The sequence below is a fragment of the Pelodiscus sinensis genome, chromosome 17 (genome assembly GCF_052426305.1).
Source record: "Pelodiscus sinensis isolate ZL-2025 chromosome 17, ASM5242630v1, whole genome shotgun sequence".
NCBI classification, from domain to species: Eukaryota; Metazoa; Chordata; order Testudines; family Trionychidae; genus Pelodiscus; species Pelodiscus sinensis.
In genome coordinates this window covers 6,354,597-6,362,565 of record NC_143068.1, presented here as the reverse complement: position 1 = coordinate 6,362,565, position 7,969 = coordinate 6,354,597, and the positions used below count along the sequence as shown (strand labels likewise).

Here is a 7,969-nt window from a genome sequence, read left to right as displayed (position 1 = left end):
CTCCCACCCTGGCCCCAGAGTCCCCCTCGGGTCCAGACCATCCCTGCCGAGCGCGGCCCCCCTCGCCCTGCTGCTGCCCATGTGCGGCGTTGCACGTGGGCGGGGAGGATGCCCGGGCGTGACGTGACGTCACGGCCCGGGGTTTTAAAATGTGACAGGGCTACGCTGGCTCCGGGTTGCGCCCCCGGGCCCGCAACGGGGAAGGCAGAAGGCAGGGAACAGGCTTGCGCGGTGGCGGGGGGCTTGGGCGGTGGCGGGGGGCTTGGGCGGCGGCGGCGGCGGCGGAGGGGGAGGGGTGGAAGGAGAAGGGGCTTGGGCGGGGGAGGGGAAGGCACCAAGGGGACAGGCTGCGGGAGAGAGACGAACGCCGGGGGGGACAAGTGCAGACAATGGAAAGGGCAGGAGGGGAGGTGTGAGTGGGAGGGGGACAGGGTGATGCTGGGAGAGGAGAGGAGGGGGGAAGGGCATTGGGGGCTGGAGGGGGAGGTGCTGGGAGAAGGCTTGAAAGAAGGGGTGGGCATGAGGAAGGCCAGGATGGAGCAAGTCGTGTGTGAGGGGCAGGAGGGGAATGGGGCAGAGAGTGGTGAGGGGGTGGGTATCAGGGAAAAAGAGGACAAAGGGGGAAGGGGGAGGCACCAGGAGGGTGCAGGGGTAAGGGAAGGTGCAGGTGCCAGGGGATTCTGGGGTGAAGCAGAAGGGCAGACACTTGCAGGGGCGGGACCAGCACCAGAGGAGAGAGACAGGGCAGGTGTGTAGAAGGAGGGGTTAGAAGAGGAGTAGCTCACATGATCAGAGTGGGGCTACTGGAGGAGTGGGCAGAGAAGGGCTGGTCGCAGGAGGGCTGAGGGCAGTGAGACAGGCAGGAGTCAGGATAGCAGAGGAGGGTGAGGAGTTGGGGGGCAGCAGGCACCAGGATAGAGGATGGAGCAAGGAGAGGAGATATGGCAGCCTAGAGAAAAGGTAAAGGTTTAAAAATATTGATTAATAACTTGGTATGCTGCCCACGGCCAGTTTGTTTGTGTCCCGTGGTGCAGGTTGGGTTTATGTGGGGATCAACATGTGACTGGCGAGTGGGAGCCAAAACAAAAAAGTAGTCAGTGTAATGATCTTCTGTTGATATGTGCTTTAGTAGTTAAATTCTTGGACTATCATTGCTCATGAAAAGTGCTGTCGCATGGGTAGAAATCAGGTAAATACTGAATTTCATTAATATCAGCAGAACTGACATAAATGGGGCCCTGTGTGTTATGTAGTCTTGCCTTAATCTTTGTATTCATGCCTGTCAGTGTGAGAGAAGCTATTTGTATATATTTGCTTGCATATGCAACCACACTTAAGTTGAGGCCCTCAGCCTGTTCTGTAAGTGTCAGTGTGGCCTCTGGGGCTTCCAAAGCTGAATTGCCCTAGCTCATCCCTGACAGGTGTCTGTCTAACCTGGTCTTAAATATCTCCAGTGATGGAGATTACGCAATCTCACTAGGCCAGCGTTTCCCAAACTATGGGCTGCAGCCCAGTACCGGGCCGCAGAAAAAAACTACCGGGCCTCAGAGTGGTTGCCGGGGTGTTCTGCGCTCCCGGAGTGCCGGGTCCTCCAAGCCCTCTGCCGGCCTGGGCGGAGTCTGCAGCCAGATGTTCCGGCTCCTGGCAGAGTCCTAGCTAGGGGAGGTGGGGGGGGGGGGGGGAGGAGGGGAGAGCCGGCCATCAGAAGCAGCACTAGACTGGGGAATCGGGGCAGCCTGGGGAGATTGGGAGGCAGGTGGAAGCGGGGGAGGGGAGGGGAAGCGGGGGAGGGGAAGTTGGGGGCAGGGAGCTGGCCAGGGAAGATGTGTGTGTGGTGGGGGGGGGGGGGGGGGAAGAAGCGGCCGCCAAAAGGAGGGCTGGATGCGGGGAGCGGGACTGGCCAAGGGAGATTGGGAGGAGAAGCGGGGGAGTACTGGCTGCCCGGGAGGGGGTTAGGGGAAGTGGGGCTGGCCAGAGGCGCATCGGGGGGGTGGGGGGGACCAGAGGGAAGGAATGAATCGGCCTGTGGGGAGTGGGACTGACTCGGCCATATGTAGATCTCGGGGCGCTGCCCTCCTCCCCTTCACAAAACACAAGTTAGTCCGATCCGGGGATTCTATTGTCCCCCCCTCCCCCCACACACACACCCCTGGAGTAGTTGCGAACTGTCAGGCTGGTAGACACACTCATGCAGCCTGAGCACATTTACCAGCCAGGCAGTTTGAAACTACAAACTGATACATCTTGTAATAATACAACTTAAACTGAGAAAATACCAGACATATAACACATCTGGTATTTTCTCAGTAGGTGTTTTTCATGTGTTTATATTTTTGGGCTGCAAAAAGCAGAACGGAAAAAAAAGGGTTCCAATTAAAGTAAACAGTTTGGGAAACCCTGGTCTAACCAGCTTTCTGTCTGTCTTACAGCCCATTTATCCAATCCATATTCCTTAACTTGCTGGCAAGAATATTGTGGGTGACCATATCAAAAGCTTTGCTAAAACTGGCACTGGGGGTTTGGGGAGGACCAGAAACAACTTATTTGAATATTCGTCATTGAATTAATGAATATGCAACTATGCAAATGAATGTTAACAGTCCTCCAAAAGTTCGTGAATGGATTTACTGGTTCCCATGTCAAAAAGCTTGGGAACCCATGGTCTAATGTAAACTAATCTAGCACATTCCTGGGATCTACCTGAACTACATCTACTGAGGAACACCTGGGGTCTGCCTCTCCAAGAGTAACTCATAATTTTGAATGAGTAACTAAGGACAAATATTTAAATGCATTCTATGCCTAAACATGCAGATAGTCACCACCTGGGATTTCCTAAAACACTCAAAGGGTATGTCTGCTCTATGCGCTTATTTCAAAATAACTACAGGCAGTCCCCGGGTTACGTACAAGATAGGGACTGTAGCTTTGTTCTTAAGTTGAATTTGTATGTAAGTCGGAACTGGTACATATTGTAGGGGAAACTCTAGCCAAACATTTCTCCAGAGCTCAGTTTTATTCTCCCACACCTCACTTCCCTCAGTCCTTTTTTCTCAAGCTGAGGTGTCTGCTGAGAAAAGCCGCTCTGCGTCTCCCTGGTCTGTTGCGGGGGGGGGGGGGGCTAGCTTCGTGTCTCCCTGGTCTGCTGGGGGGAAGCAGCTAGTGCGGGGTTGCCTCACCCCGTTTGTAAGTAGGGATCCGATGTAAGTCGGATCCATGTAACCCGGGGACTGCCTGTATTTCAAAATAGGTGTTATTCCTCATGAAATGAGGGTTTATTATTCTGGAATATGAAGCCCCTTATTTCAAAATTATTTTGAAATAATGGGCTTGCTGTGTAGATACTCACCTTGTTATTTCAAAATAACCCTGTAGTGTAGATGTCCCTGAAGAGAGTTGAGCATCTAGGCACTTCTGAAAATCCCACCAGGTGCCACTTGCATCTTTAAGGGCATTTTGAAATAACTCCCCTTCTTTTGAAATAACAAGGTGAGCATCCATGCTACCAAGCCTGTTATTTCGAAATAATGGGCTTTTTATTTCAAAATAGTAACTTCTGCTTGTGAAGACGAATAAGCTTATTTCAAAATAGTTATTTCAGGAGTTATTTCAAAATAACCTGGTAGGGTAGACATAGCCTAACTGCCTAAATACCTTTAAAAATCTGACACTGTTCCCTCAGTTTTGCATCTGTAAAAGGAGCATTTCTTCTCCACGGTGCTGCAAATATATACACATTCAGGTTTGTGAGACACTCTGATACTATGGTAACATGGGCTGTACAAGTGCTTAATGTACCATAATTGTCTGTTAAGGGGATTCTTGCGCCTTCCTGTGAATCATCTGTTTCTAGCCCTTGTGGGAGATGGGGTGGAGGGCTGGATGGAGCTAATTTCTATATTCTGGTGCTGAAATTTCAAAATGTTCAGAGAATTGGAGAAGTGAAACACAAACAATTGTGATTTTTTTCTCTCCCTCCAGCTCCTTGAATTCGACACTGAAAAGGGGCTATTTGAGTGTTGTAGGGAACTCTAGAAAGCCTTCATGAGAAAAATATATTGGACTCTGGTGGGGCTCATGGATTCTGATGCAGGTACGTTAAGGCAATTTCAAAGTCCTGCTCCTTCAACTTTTCTGGTTAGGAAAAAGTTCCTAGTGTAGCTCACGTTGATGTTGTGCTGCCAATTGATGGAGAGACATCACAGCAAAAACCAATTAGCAAAGTCCCCTAGCTAGTAGTCAGGCTGGCTGTTTGTGCATTCTGAGCAATGCCATGGGCTAGCATCCAAGGCAAGACCCGAGCAATTCAGTGCCTTAAAGCAGGCATGTCCAACAGCCATCTGGAAGAGAGGAGGGAGATTGGGTTAGAATGGGGGTATGTGTGTGCCTGGATCTGGGGAAAAGGGGAGGAGATTTTTGTTAGTATTTTGTTTATTTATTTATTCCCAAATAAAATCACAAAATAGATATTAATTTTATATCAATAAATAAATGTCAACTTTTTGCAATTGTATGAATAATTATATGTTTATGCAAAATCTCAAACTTACAGGCTACGTCTAGACTGGCATGACTGACATACAGAAAAACTTGCCAGCTGTCTACACTGGCCACTTTGAATTTGCACAAGACCACTGATGATCTACTGTAAGATTGTCAGTGTTCTTACGCAAATACAATGACTCTCCCGTTCAGGAAAAAGCCCTCTTGTGCAAATGCTTTTGCGCAAGAGGGCCAATGTAGACAACTGAGAACCGCTTTGCACAAAAAAGCCCCGATGGCGAAAATGGCGATCGGGGCTTTCTTGTGCAAAACCGCGTCTAGATTGGCACGGATGCTTTTCCGCAAAAAGTGCTTTTGCCCAAAAGCGTCCGTGCCAATCTAGACGCTCTTTCCACAACTGCTTTTAACGGAAAAACTTTTCCGTTAAAAGCATTTGCAGAAAATCATGCCAGTCTAGACGCAGCCTCTAGGTTTTTAGCTGGTTATGTCCCTCTGAGGTCTCATATTTTTAATTCTCATATTTTAAATTTTTATATATATTTGTATTTTTTGTTTGTTCTAGTAAGCCGCCTTGACTATTTTAAATAGAAAGGCTGGATAAAAATATTTTAATAATAATAATTTTCCAGAAGAGGAACCAGAGCAGTTAACCCACAACCGCAAGGACACACAAGAAGTCTATGACAGACTGGGAATCAAACCATGATTTCTAGCACCACAGGGCAGGGCTTTAAGATACAACTTTCAGTACCTTAAGTTCCAGAGGAAATCTTTTTATTTCATGGCAGAATTCAGTAAGAATATTTAGGTGGGTGAGTAGCTGGATACAAAAGGTCTAGTGATTACAAGTTTGAATGTGTAGGTGTGACACTCTGTACCTGAAAATAGCACCCTGAAACACCCACTGAGATATGATTAGGTTTTGTTTAGTACAAAGTATGCCTGTGAGGTGTCATTTAATGCATCTTGATTTGTTGAACATTACTAGATTGCAGCAATAGAGCATGCAATTCAACATGTGAAGTTATGCAGTAGTGCACTTTGTGTGTCTGTATACTGAATAGGGTTGCCAGGTGTCCAGTTTTGAACTGTACATTCCAGTATTTGAGCTTTCTGTTCGGGAAACAAATTGAGAAAATAGAAATGTCCGGTATTTTCTAAATAAGATGTAATGTAGATTGTGATGTAATGTCAAGTGTGTCCAGTATTTTGGTTGAAACCATCTGGCAACCCTACTGCCTCCTCGTTCATGAAGTCTGACCCCAAACTACCCCCCCCCCCCCAAACTCCAGAAACTTCTCGGAGTGCTGAATTTGCCCAGCAACATTAACACTCAATTCATTCTGACCTCCCACACAAGGGTCTCTTAAAGAGCTAGCTCCCTATGTTACGGGATCCACAGGCCCACCCCGCCCGGGGCAGTCACACTACCACGGTTGTCGCCCCGGAAGGTCCCAGTCTCCGTGACACGGCGCCAGGTCGACCCTCCCGGCGGTTGCCCAGAAGGTCCCACGAGTGAGGAGGTGAGGGGGGTCCGGGCCCTCCCTCTCTCCAGACCCCAGCCCAGGGCCCTAAGGCGGGGGAGATGCTCTTCTCTCCCCCAACCTGGCTGATGGGGCACAGAGCCGCAACGCATCAACCCTCGGGCTCCAGTACACCCGCCCTGGGCTGCTTCCTCACGCCCTCGCTCGTCCGCTCACCAGCCGGCTGGTCCTGCTGCCTCCTCGTGTCTCTCAGTCTCTTTCTCCAGCGTCCTCGTCCTCCCCTCTGCTTCTGCTTCTACTGACCTTATACCTGGGGAAGGTGCTGCCCCCGCCCCTCCAGAGCACCCACACCTGTGTTCGTCCAGGGCTCCAGCTTCTCCTCCCCAGCTGTTTCCCCTCACCCCCAGCGTCCTCCCTGTCTCCCGCAGCTGTGGGGCATAGGGCTGGCTGGGGTGTCCACGGGGCTGCCCGCCCCGAGGCTGGTGGGGTGCCGTTCCTGTCCTGTTGTCCCTACTAACCTTGCCGCGGGGGGTCCTTCCCCTGCGATGTCCCGGGCTGCATCCCTGGAGCCGCCAGCCAGGCGGCGTGTCCCGGCTGCCCCGCTGCCTGCGTCCCCGGCAGCGGCGGGTCCAGCCGCGGTGCTTCTTTCTGCCTCTCTGGGGGGGGGGCACCCTCAGTGCAGGGTTGCCTCACCCCGTCACCACCCTCCCCCGTGTTGTTCGGGGTCCCGCCAGCTCGACCGCCTGCCAAGTGGCGTGTCCCGGTTACCCCACCGAACGCGTCCTTGGCAGCGGCGAGACAAGCCGTGCCGCTTTCCCCTGCCTCGCTGGGGGGGGCCCCTTTAGTGCGGGGTTGCCTCACCCCGTCACACCCTATTAAGTGCATGGGTTATACATGCAACAGGCCTTGTTAAGGTAGGAGACATGCAACAGGCCTTGTTAACCTGAGCTAAGATTTTCTAAGAACTTCAACCAAAAACCACAGTGTTTGAGGTAAAATATAAAAGAAGTATATTCGCTACAGAAAAATAGATTTGAAGTGACCACAGGAGAGGAAGTCTCTGCCTGGACTCCAATGGAGGATTCCCTACAAGCAAGTGGAGAGTGAATTCAGATTCATCATATGGTGCAGATTTGATGAACAGAGGCACAAACTGAGACTTTGGTGAACTAAATCTAAGCTTTTGGGATCTCTTGGTCTCTTTTACTGTGTTTATGGGAACTGAACTGTTCAAATTTTACTTTTAATTTTCTTTTTAATGATGTTTACTGTAACTATGGACATTACCTGTGGGTTATAAAATAGCTGTGTTCTGTTGTAAGAATTAGATTGTTTCTTCGTAAGATTTTATAAAGTTATTTAATTAAATTCATTTCTTTAGTTTCTTTTGGAACTTGAATATAGTGAGGTTGACACTGAGGGTGTGTCTAGACTACATGGCTCTGTCAATAAAGCTATATAGATGAGTGTACTCAGCAAAGGGAAATAAAGCTGCGATTTAAATAATCACCACTTCATTTACATCAAAATGGCCACCGCGCTCTGCCAATCAGCTGATTTCACAAGGCATAAAGGATCTGATGACAAAGGGTTCTAGGGTCGGCTGATCTCTGTCTAGACTACCGTGCTGTGCCGACAATCAGCTGATCGGCACAGCGTGGTGGCCACTTGATGTAAATGAAGCAGTGATTATTTAAATCGCCGCTTCATTTCCCTTTGCCGAGTACACTCATCTACATGGCTTCATTGATGGAGCCATGTAGTCTAGATACACCCTGGGTGACCCTTGCTGAAATTCCTTAGACTGAACTGTGGGTCTCCAGTAGTGTTGTGGCAGTGGGGTATTTTAGACACTGGAGAAGGGCAGTAAAGTCTAGTCCACCCAAGATTACACATGTCCCCTGCCTTTTGTTAGCAAGGCCTGTTTCCTGTCCCCTGCCTTTTGTTAGCAAGGCCTGTTTCCTGTCCCCTGCCTTTTGTTC

General features: G+C 49.8%; 1 long non-coding RNA gene across 1 annotated transcript; it reads left to right on the top strand.

The window, feature by feature from the left end:
* Nucleotides 1–713: 713 nt before the first annotated feature.
* LOC142818797 (uncharacterized) lies at nt 714–7,316 on the top strand. The gene is made up of 3 exons (XR_012896449.1): nt 714–1,189; nt 3,982–4,093; nt 7,011–7,316. It is a non-coding gene; the product is annotated as an uncharacterized LOC142818797 (long non-coding RNA).
* Nucleotides 7,317–7,969: the final 653 nt, after the last annotated feature.